Source organism: Myzus persicae, unplaced genomic scaffold (genome assembly GCF_001856785.1).
Source record: "Myzus persicae strain clone G006 unplaced genomic scaffold, MPER_G0061.0, whole genome shotgun sequence".
Lineage (NCBI taxonomy): Eukaryota > Metazoa > Arthropoda > Insecta > Hemiptera > Aphididae > Myzus > Myzus persicae.
In genome coordinates, this window is record NW_019102203.1 from 1,092,955 (window position 1) to 1,105,835 (window position 12,881).

General features: G+C 28.8%; 1 protein-coding gene across 2 annotated transcripts in view; it reads right to left on the bottom strand.

The window, feature by feature from the left end:
• The window catches only part of LOC111031545 (TWiK family of potassium channels protein 18-like), a 106,845-nt gene extending 98,539 nt beyond the window's left edge, over positions 1-8,306 (bottom strand). For both annotated transcript variants that reach the window (XR_002604216.1, XM_022311548.1), the window contains exon 1: positions 7,669-8,306. The gene's annotated coding sequence lies outside the window, so the exon portion shown is untranslated. The remainder of the gene's footprint in view (positions 1-7,668) is intronic.
• Between the last annotated feature and the right edge of the window lie 4,575 nt (positions 8,307-12,881).

Here is a 12,881-nt window from a genome sequence, read left to right on the forward strand (position 1 = left end):
TAAACTAGAGTGTATAATATAATGATATCGATAGACGATAATTATTTTAATATCGACGGTAGAAGTAAAATAAAAATTCTCGGCCTATATGTATATTATCATTAAAAAGTTATATTATTTGACCAGTCATAAAAACTAAATAAAAACTAAATGTACGATATCATGTTCAAGTAGTAGTCTGTTATATGTATACTATAATTGATTTTATATTTTACTCAAAATAATCCTTGACTCAATTAGTATATTTTTGGTTTCCCAACCGCGGACACAATCAGTATATTTCTCGTTTATATAAGGGACTCAATAAGAAAATATTTTTTCCCCTCAGATATTGAGACTCAATTAGTATACAGCGGTTTAAATAGGTAATAATATATAGTGTCTACAGTCTAGCTTAAAAAACTAGTACTTATTTTAACAATATATATGTCATCAATACATCAGAATATGATTTCTTGTTTTTCACATGAAAAGTATAAAATATGAATAACCTGATAATATTCAATATAGGTAAATACTTAAGTATTATTATTATTAATATTTTCTTAACCTTTTTTATTTTACGTATATTTTAATTAGTTTTTAAAGTGAATTATTATTCTTGACTATTCTTAACAGCAATATCAAGCATTTACTTTTTATAGTGTTTGTGGACATACTTAATATTGAGGTATAAAAACAAAACTTTTCTTGCAAACACTTTAGAATTTAAAATTCTGACATAACCTTACATTGTTGTTTAGTGTAACAATGGGTATGTGCAACGAGCCGTTCGACTTTTATTGGCATTTTCACACGGTTTTTTCATTTGTACAGAATAAAAACTACATTCCCAAACAAACAAACAAAAAACAGAATAAAAAAAATATTAAATCTTTCTCATGATCTGTATTTTGCACCCTACAAAACACATATTAGTTTAAGGAAGATATATGTCTATGAGGGGAAAACTTGGCACTTGGAGTCATGCCCTTGCCTGGAACATATACCTTATCGATATTTCAACCACACGGTTTAATTTTTAACAACCATTAGTTTCAGTTTTCTTATCAAGTTAAACTAAATGGCTTTTGATAGCTCAAAATATAATAAATATTTTATTGTCTTATATAATTCAATAACTCACTAACAAAATGTTCGAAGTCATATTGAATTCAAACATAAAAAAAGTATTCAAGTTGGTCATGTGAAAAATAATATTTTGTTAGGGTATCATTTTGTTAGATACTTTCAACATAATGCTCATAGAAATGTTAATTAAAAATGTGTACAAAAACAATAGAAATAAAGTATTTTATTTAATAATATTGTTGGTTATTTAAATGTTTAAGACAAATATGGAATATCTTTTGTTAAAACAGCTAAATGAAAAATGTATAAAATATTCTCAGTTTAAACAACAAAATAAGCACAGCATTTAAATTAAATAAGTTGTTGAGAACAAAGGTAACATTTTTAACCTCTTAACTTATGAATATAGTTTAAAAAAAGAAAGACCCAGATTTAAAAAATACACACAAATCAAATTTAAATTAAAAATATATAAAACATAATTGTAGATCTAATTTGTATGTATCACAGACAATTTGCACAACGCGGATGTGAAGGACTTATGAAGTTTTATATTTGAAATCCCGAAGGAAATAAACACGAAGAAAATAACTCTCTCCTCTACTCAGTTCTTGACTTTATCATATTTCAAAATCTTTTGTGACAGGTTATATGACTGTCTGCCAAAATCATGTATTTAAATCGTATTTTGGTATAAAAAAACCTGAAACAATTATAACCAAATTGCATAACCCATTTTGGTTATTTATTATAAGATAAACTTGTACTGGAATGATAATTAAAAAAAAAAATATTTTAAGTTTTTAATGAAATCAAAACTATATAAGAGAAATGAAAATACGGTTATGCAAAACCTAACATGACAAAGACAACATAGCTTATTAAAAACATCTATATGGGCGTAATGATCGTTGATAAATATTTGCAGATAATATTTCACTTATTTCTAGTACTACGTTTTTAGGGGTCGAGTTACAACTGTTACACATATTTATTTAACAAATATTTATGTTTCTAATTTTTAAAGAGATTTTAGAGTATTTATTTCGTATAATTATTATATTTTATTGCGATATAGAAGTAACCAACTAAACTTACAAAACAATTTACATTTATTGTTGAATATACATACAGTGACTCAAAATGTATGTTACAGCTTTTTTATCATAAAAATATTCAAAATAGTAAAAAATATATGATACACAAGTTTTTTGATTAAGAAACTTCTACCTATTATAATTTCGGAATAATTTACACTATTTTAGAGGGGTTTTGGGGCGGTCAACTTTAGAAATTCAAATGGAAACATATACTTTTTTTAAATAGCTCTCAACCATAGAGTTTTGCATTAATTAATGTTGTTCATGCACTAAAATTTATTTTTAAATTATCTTTACATCATGTTTGGAAAAAAGTATGAACTTTTTTTTTATTTCACAAAAGAACAAACACAATCTATACAATTTTGTACAATACGCATACAAGATAAGGGTTACATAATATGAATTTCTTGTGTGAAAAGCCACCCATTAGGAGCAAAGCTTGGTGTTTTATTTAGTTTCCCTAAATAACCTAACCTAACCTAGGGGAAAAATATTTAATTTAAATGATCACGACACCAATTCCTTTTGAGTCTACGTTGTGGATTTTCAAGTAATAAGATGGTATGTAGCTCTTTCATTAGTGAGTTAGAGTGATTTTCTAGTCTGTCAAAAACTTGTAAAAATATTTTAACTTTTTTCTTATTAATGATATCAAACGAATAAAAACGCTACGACACAGAAAATATTATCTTCTATATTGTATACCTACACTTTTAGTGTCTCTAATAGGACTGCAGAGTACAGACTGAGTGGATCTTCCCACGCAAAACAGTTTTTGCTATGTTCTACTTTTGTAAGACAGAGAAAATACATTTGGATGTAGGGTCCTCTTAAGATAAATAAGTAGAGTTATTTTGCATAATAACAGCTTTCGAAACGCATTTATTCAATATCAATATATATCATTATGATTAAACATTTTAAGAACAAAAGAGCACTGGGTTAAAAAAAAGAATTGAAATTGATGAATGTAGTTTATTATAATTTTAACAACTCTATAATAACTATTTAGATTTTTTAACGTAAGCTACAAAAACATATTTACTTAAAAATATTTTTTTTACCTTGTTAAATAAAAATCAATTATTTATACACATCTTTAAAATGTATAACATAACATAATATACATTATATTAATACATTAATATGAAATGAATTACATATTAATTACCTATTGTAAATATTTTATATACATAAAAAAAATACTTGAAAACTAAAAAATAACAAATTACATTTTGTAACTTTTAACTTTTAATAAATGAACAACATTACCTATTTGAATATTATACTATATGTAATGTGTATTAAATAAAATATTTATTTTTGCATACATGAAAATTTACAGAAAATACAAACTCACCAATACCAAACGTCTGTACGCAATAAATATTTTATCGCCATTTTTTATCACCAGATTTCAAGAAGAACCACTCCAAACGACCAAATGCCCTCATCTATATCTTCCTAAATGGTAAAACAATGTCGAAAAAAAGAGAAATCCAATGAATAGATTGGGTGAATAGCCAGAAAAAGAAATATCAGGCCCTATTGTTTATCCAGGCTATCCGTGTGTGACTGTTCTCTCTTAGCAATGGCACACACATCTAAATGGTAAGCGAAATTCCAGGGCGATACAAACAGTCGTTGGCTTTAAATTACACCCCCATAACTTCTCCACTCTCTACCATGAAAACAAACGCATACGAAATATTCGGTTCGTAAGTATTTGGTGTTTACAGGTCAAAGAGCAGCTGTTCTGATTTATCGCATTAGTTCGTTTAGAACACGCGTCTAACTCACGGAAATAATAAAATTGTGTACCACATTAAAGTTTAAATGTCACAAGAAGTTTCTTTCGGAAATAAAATATGTAAAATTCGTACACCATACATTCCAAGAGACGAAATATGAACATTTCTGGTTAGAATTCTACGCTTTCCATATTGTGTTGTATGAAAGCTAAACAAAAATCATTAAAACAACTTTTCGAGAAAAATCATTGGGTGTTAAGGTAAAAATATTGTTTTAGAGTTTTTTAATAGCTGTAGGAGCCTTCACTCTACTTTTAACGTAATAATGGAAATCTTAATGAAATATTACCCTTATTGAATTATTATTTTTTTTTTTTTTTAATTGTTTATGGCATCAACTACGAGGTTATTAGCCGGAGGTACTGTAGGGTTTGGAACTGTAGGGTTTTTTTTTTGGAACTGTAGGTTAATAGTAATATAGTAATATAGTAATATGTAACATAATAGTTAGAACAGATTTTAATTTAGATAGTTAAAAAAAAATTATTATATCATCAAGTTAATAACATCAACCAAATTTAACACAGCACTAAAGGACGATAATAATAATATTTACATAAACTATTGTTATTTCTTTTAAGTTTAAACCAATGTATTTTTTATTTCATTTATTTATGGAACTATGTATTACTCACAAATCATAATAGATTAGTATGAAAACTATAATTAATTTTCATATTACATGGACTTAATGTTAATAATAACTGATCAGTAATTATACTTGAATTATTCATGTTTTGATTGATTAAGTACCTTTCCAGTAATATTAATTTAATTAGAACAATAAATTAATAATGTAGAATCTTATTTTTAGTTACATTATTCTAAATTACAAGCATAGTTTGTATTTGTGTTGAGCCCACATACCGTTAAATATGTATGTTATAGTTATACTAAACATATCTAGGTTTATATAAGTAGTTACGTTTAAGAGTGTTTACATAATATAAGCACGTATAAATAGTGTATCTCTAAGTATTGAAAGCGATTCTTAAATTACATATTACAATAGTAGTTAGCAGTGATGAATTACGTATCTTACTGAGGTAAAAGTATATTCCTATAAAAGCTCTATTACAAGAATTGGAAACAGAAAAAAACTTTATACTACACAATACGCATTTTACACTCGGGTATTAGACTATATTAAAGCAACAAGTGGTAATAGAATGGTGGTTTATGACATTTTGGTATATATTTTTTCTTTAACAAATATAGATAGGTAATGAAAATGCAAACATATTTTTTTTAATTTCTTTAATCAACTATAAGTTATGTTATTAAGTCAAATTAATTTACTGACCAAATAATATTTTAGGATAACAATTAAATGTTTACAAATATGCAATAACTATATATTTCTCATACTACCTATTACCCCAATAAGTTTCATGAAATATATATTTTATAATAAAAGTTGCTTAAAAATATAATGTATTTAAATTTTAAGTTTAAGTTGAATAAACACTTATTATACTATGTCATAATATTTTATTTAAATCTAAAATCTGTAAATAGATAACTGATCCTCGCTGCGAATACCGATAATGAGATACTTATATAAATTCCAAGAAAATTAAATATGATTTAATACATTTTGTAACATTACATTTTTTAAAGAATTCGATAAATTGTTTTTTAAACATAAAAGTATAAACTCAAAAATAGCATTATAAATTACAATATTATTCAAAATATAAAAGTTTTTATATAATATTAAAATATATTGATAAAAAAAATGATGAACAGTGATAGAAGGCTGTAACAAGTTTTACGAGGACATTTATTAAGTTGTCAAGAGCTTAAACATCTCGACTACGCCTCCTTTAACCACTTTATACCCTTTTGGAACACGTAATTGTAATGAATAGAGGAGCACCAAACCAACTTAGGTTTAAAATATCTTTCAGCTTGTTATCTTTAATAATTTTGATTTTTCATATAATATTTATAGTTATAAGTTTTTTCAATTTTAATAATATACAATTTAGCTAAAAGATTTTTAGTTATTAATTTTCTCAATTGTAGCTCTTCATTATATACATACAATCAAAGAAATAAACATTCAAAATCCCATTTAGGCATCTAATCTAGATCGAATGTCTCATAATACATTTTCATATTTGCAAGCAAAATGATTTAATGTTAATGATCTTTTATAGTAGAATAAGCCAAACACAATGAGTAAATTGATCGATAAAAAATGTGAAGAATTCTTGAATTGAAAGATAATAATTTAATTTGATTTAAATCTTACAGTATAAGTGACAAACACTCTATGGTTTTTGTTTTTTTGATAAAATATATTATTTTTCATACATGTACATAATCTTTATTTGGTAATTATTATAATTGTACAATTTTTATTTTTCAATAAATATTAAACTTATTAGTTCATTGAAATATTATATTATATTTATACTTATAATCAATCAATTATTATTTCTTCAAAATATTGTCCAATTTGGTAAATAAATAATATACGCCAACAATACTTAAATTAATTGGATACGTTTAGTGGCTATCAATAGTTTTGAAAACTTCCATCGATTATATTTAAAGTCACATATAAATTTACTTGTAAATTTGACGGTACCAAGATAAATTCGATATCGAACAGGCAGGCATTCATGTGAAACATTTTCATTGATTCCCATTTTACACACTATTAGCGATTTCCCGATCCGCAATTAAATAGTTGCTTGAAAGCTTTATACTACAGTATACCGCGTATTCGTCTCTGTCATACTAAATTCACTACAGACGCGTATTACCGATACTTTTACTTCTGCCTCGTCGAGTCCGTATCCAGAAACCATTCCCTCTTTTCCTTTATAAGTGCCATGGTCCACGGGCTTAAACCATAATCGTAGTACATTATTATAAGTACAGTTATATATAATACTATATAGTTTTAGACCAAAAGTATACAGTGTATGCATATATAAAAACTACACTTACATGAACAATTTTGTCAACGTTATATTAACACCACGATCAGTGTGGTAGCGGCAGCGATAGATATTGACGATAAAATACGTTACAAGCAATATTGCTATAAAACCTAGGTAACACACCAATTTTTTTTTTAATGTAGGTGCCATAATATCATAAAACCTATTTGCGTCGACATGAGAAATTAGCATTTTTCGGAATTTTCGTGAATTAAAATTTAACACATTCTTTGGCTGGCATGAATAACCAAGCATATACCACGTGACACTGAGCTTCAACGCATAAGATATGCGACAAATTATAATAATACCAATTAATACAATCATCCCCCTTACTCACAGTGCCTATAAAATGATTTCCATAACTTAACGATTTCGAAAAGACATCAATTATCGTGATATATATGCATGTAGGCGTCACGCTGCACGTCGTTCAACACTCCAACTGATTAATGGATCGACCCGAGAGGGCGGAAAAGAAACGACAAGACCCGGTCAGATGAACTGAGATATCACGGAGAAACGAATTTCCGGACAATCAAACCCGCAAAGACGACCAGCACGAGCATATCCAAAGTATTATAATAAATGCAATACTTATGACGGTGTTAAAATTGTATTAGTTATAAAGTGGGCCCAGTGGGTTCATGCACTCAAACCTCGAAGGTCCGTGTGATTGGGCACCTTATGCAAGTATATACTAAAATAATTAACGTATGTATTACTCACATATCATCGGAAAACGGAAGTGCTCTGCTATGATGCTGCTGTAACGCGAATGTACACACAAAACTTGAAAACTCAAAAACGAACTAATCGGAAATCGTATAAGGTCGGGAGGTTAGGAAGAGGGTGACAATAACATATTTTATAACATCATAATTTTTTATAATACGGCACGCAAAGCTTCACGGGGGAGGGACGGTGTACGAAATAACTTTTTGAAGATCACGACGAGCCACTGGCGACGGTCGCGACGGAGGCGGAAACAGGTGCGGCGGTCAGAAGACTCGGGCGCGGTGGCGGACCGGTCGACGTTTGAGGCGTCACAGAACGAGAAAACCAATCGAGAATGCATAAAACGGTCGTCAGATGAGGAACACGTCGACTCGCGTTTTCGGCAAACAGGTGGAAAGGGATGAAGGGTGGCGACGACGGCGAGACCGAGAAAATTCAAATGCCACGGCGGCGGCGAAGAGAACACAAAAACAACTATTTGTAATTACACGACGACGACCACTGACTGGTTGGTGGACGAGGCGGACGGACGGACGGACGAACAGACGACCGCGGCCACGGAAACGTGTAGACACACAGACGGACACGACAGACGGACCGGCCGCCGGCGTACGTACGCGACTGACTGACACACTGCGTGCGTATTTTGTGGCTGCGGCCGCGGTGGCGGTGCCGGTGGCGGCGGCGTCGTCGTTGGTGTCGGTGGCTGTGGCGCATGGCAAGTGGCCACCCGTATCGACCCCCATCGATTGTGCGGCACAGCATCCACCGCCGCCGCCGCTGCCACCGTCGCTATCACCGCAGCAGTGGCGGCAACAGCCACACCGTCGACGCCGCAGCCGACTTTGCTGACCGACGCGATGGACTTCGCCGGAAGACTCGACGAGCGGTCCCTTGACACGGCGGGTCTTCGAGCACCACGCTGGCACGCTGGCTCGCCGACGACTCTGATGACCCGGAGATTCATATCATGGCTTAAGGAGACAGACTTCACACTGCACCGTGATTTCCGAAAAAAATCATTTTTTTATTTATGATCATTTTTAATGTGATAAAGTAATTCGAGTTTTGTAGTGATGTAATTGAATGGAAAATGGTAACTGATATAACATGTATCATGCGTAGAATTGGATTTTATTCTCGAGAGTATGCCTGTATGCATGTATATACATTAATATTTGTATACAGTAACATTGCATGGTATACCTACAGCTTACTGACCACCACTAGCTTCAGCCAATCACAGCAATGAAATTTCTCCGGAAATAACGGTTTACAATTGACAGTTAAGTCTCGTCTGCAATCATGTCGTGTGAATTTTAAAGTATTTTAATTGGTCGAGGTAATTGTAGTATCGTTCACTATAAATACGATCTATCGGGAGATGTCCAGAGTTGGGCCCAGCTTAACATTCGGATATGACACTACGACAGACGAAGAACCCGGCTTTAGGCGGTCCTTACTAAGTGCTGCAGTTACACTTCTCCACGTGACATAATAAATACAATGCATATTGTGGTTTACCGACATCCCGGTTATACATTATCATTCAGACACGATAAACACTGCAAATTCCATACTACTTCTCTCCACAATCGCTGTAACGGAGCACTTGAATCGCCGAGTTTAGTCTGGTTATATATAGACTTCATAATATGGATTTATATGGCCAGGTCACATACAAACATCAGGGTGGCGAGATAACTACCTCAAAGAATTGAATTGATTCAAAAAAATTATTTTTCTATTATATTACCTAATAACATAATATTCGGGTAATATATTTAATTGAAGTAATTCAAATTATCTATAAAATTGCTAAACTCGTAAAATATAATAATATTAGAAATAAACGGAGAATAAAAAGACAAAACAATTAATTTTCGTGTGGATCTTGCAGGTTTTCATATACAATATATAAGACAAAGTTTTATTTGACTAACACAAGAAAAATAAATTCTATTTTAAAACAATGTATTACTTGAATAGTTGAACTATAAGATTGAAAATTAGTAGCATAATCAATTGTTTCATTAAACTTCAATCATAATATTGGAGGTTGTAATTATACTTGTAATTGATTCATTAAAAAAAATAATGCACGTATTTTCATGAAATGGTGTACAATTATTATAAATCATTAAAGAGAATTCATCCATAAATAAGCTATTTAGTTCTTCAATCAATACGTTTTCAAAACTGTACCTCAAAATGGTTAAAACCTAACAAATTTTAAAATATTTAAAATATTATAAGATTTAAACATCATAAAATTACTTATCGAAGTGAATGGTATCAATTCAGTTTATTCCTTATAACTTAATTAAAAGTCTTAATAACTTTTCTATTTTTAGTAGGTACTTGTACATTTTATTCACAAGAATTTTCTTGTTTTATTTACAACCCTCTTAGATGTTATCAAATTCGCGACCTTTCCGAAATTACGAACACAAATAATGTGTATTGTGGCAATAAACCCAGAATAGAAATTGAATTTTTGTAATGAAAAGTCAAGACGAATGTGCAAAACACGGACGTGTTTCTTTTATAACGAGTTTCGATGTTTTGTACATTATAATGTTGATGTTATTTAAACAGCATAAATACATATTAAGATATTTAGCAATCAAATTATATTCAAACATTATAAATAATTTTTGTTTAGTAAACGTGTTAATAAATACGTAAGGATGGCCGCTAGATGGATTAAATATTCAATTGCAACATAATTCCTTAAAGTAAACTTATTTAATTGTATTATTTAATGTAAAACTATTTATAATTAACTATTATTTAAACCCCACTACTAGCTTATTTTTTGTTATCATGTATTATGCTTATACTTGTGTATTTGCTTTTAGTTTATGCAACCTGATGTACCTATATTGCCTATCCAGGACGCCGTGTTACTATAATTTTATAATTGGAATTTGTTTTAATGCATTTCATAAGATTATTATTATTATTATTATTATTATTATTATTATTATTATTATTATTATTATTATTATTATTATTATTATTGTTGTTGTTGTTATTAATAATAATAATAATAATAATCTAATATGTGTAAGAATAATAAATTATAGTTATATACTTCACTTATATTTTACATAATATTATATCAATGATTAATAAGCTATTGCCACATCGTACATTGTCCAAAAGTGATTTTATAAAACAAACTTATAAAGTTATAACTTTAAATTTACTTTTAAGGCGTAACCTTAGATACTGAACTTATGAATGTGAGAAGTTAACAAAATTAACTCAGTTTATAAAGGTTAATGGTTAAAATTTTATATATTTTAACAGCGGAGGTATGACCAATCTGATATCAAAGATATTAATAATAAGATAACAATATAATGGAGATAACAAATGTTTATATGGCACGTTAGCGCATTCTTTTGTCAGGAATCCATTACTACTGTAATTCTGGCTCCATTTGAAACGTTATAGGCGTTTCCAATATTTATTATAGTATGGGCTATCTATATATATTAATTAATGTTTACATGATATTGTTCAAAAGAGTCATTTAGAAAATAATTAAATATATTAATAAACGTACTTAAAATATCGATTTCCAAATTAGCATTATATTGTTACGTTTATATTTTAAGCCAATAAAAATTAAAATATGATAATTATTTCCCTATAAAATATATATAACCCATACTAGGTAAATTAATTCTTTGTGTGACAATTTAACTTAATATTTATTACGTGATTTAATTATTTTACTGTTAATTAAAACTGATGAATGAAAACTTTTCCAAGGCACCCTCAAACTTTTGCTATTGTTTAACCAGCCTAAACTTTAAAATCGAAAGATTAATAAAATTGATCGAACAAGTTTTAAAATGTATGAAATAGTTTTCTACATTCAGAAATTGTATTATATTTATTTTATTTCATTATTTTCCTATTTTATTTGTTATTTTTAAATAACAACTTAGAAACCCATTAGCCGAAAAAACGTAACCTACCTAACTGCAACAATGAAAATTTTCATAAATTCTAATTCAATTATTTTAGTATATAATTTATCATGTTTATCATGTAAAGCTACATTAAAACTATATAATATTAACTATAAGATAAATTTATTTATTGAAGCGTATTATAATATACATATTTCATGGTATATAATATTTATCATGGTATCAATCAATATATAGCAGCATAAACTAACTAAAAATTATATTTTATGCACAATACCTACGTTACAAATGTATTATAAATTGTAATAAATAAAACGATTATACAAAATTCGGAATATTGAATTTTATTATATAATATAAATATGTTATAATTAAAATAGTGCAGTTGTATTTGACTGAATACTTAACGCAATTTTTAACACTCCGTGTTTATGAATTAAGTACAACTAGATACATATCTCAGTATTTATCGATACTAAAATACCAAAACATCAAGTTTACATCTATCTTTAGTTAAATTCATACAAACTCTCACACACACACATATTTTGTTACATTATTAGCTCCAATTCCATACAATATACTAATAGTGCTTAACATAATGGACATAATGGCTATCATGTCGGGAAAAATGTTTTGAGAATGCAATAATAAATATTTAAAGTGGTTTGGCATAATAAAATGATTAATTTTCCATGTGCTATACCTAAGTTTTATAGTTTAATCAACATCATTACATTTTGAACTATATAAAATCGTACTAAACGTGATAAGAGATAATAATCATAGCCAAAAAAGTTTTAATAATGTATTCATTATTAGTACCTTACGTAGCTGCTTTATGTTTTTTTTTGAAATGTACAAAATACATATTTTGTTATCTGTCTCATTCAATTAGGTATGTACTGCAAACTTTCATAAGTATAAAGTACCTACATGACATAAAAATACACATGGGACTAATATATAAGTACAAACCTTGCTCTGAAAACAGGTGACAGCAAACTAAAAAAAAATGTTATCTTTTCTTACTCTGTTTAGGGTGAATTAAACCAATGTTTCTCAACCTTTTTTACAACCCTAATTTAGATCTATAAAAATAGTGACACACTTAAAATATCAAATGGATTTTTGAAAAACTAACGATTGTATACTTCTATGTAGATTGAGTATATTTATTGTAAATTGCAAATGATACTGCATACTGCATACTGCATACTGCATACTGCAATCGTTTTTATTATCAGCAGGGGTTTT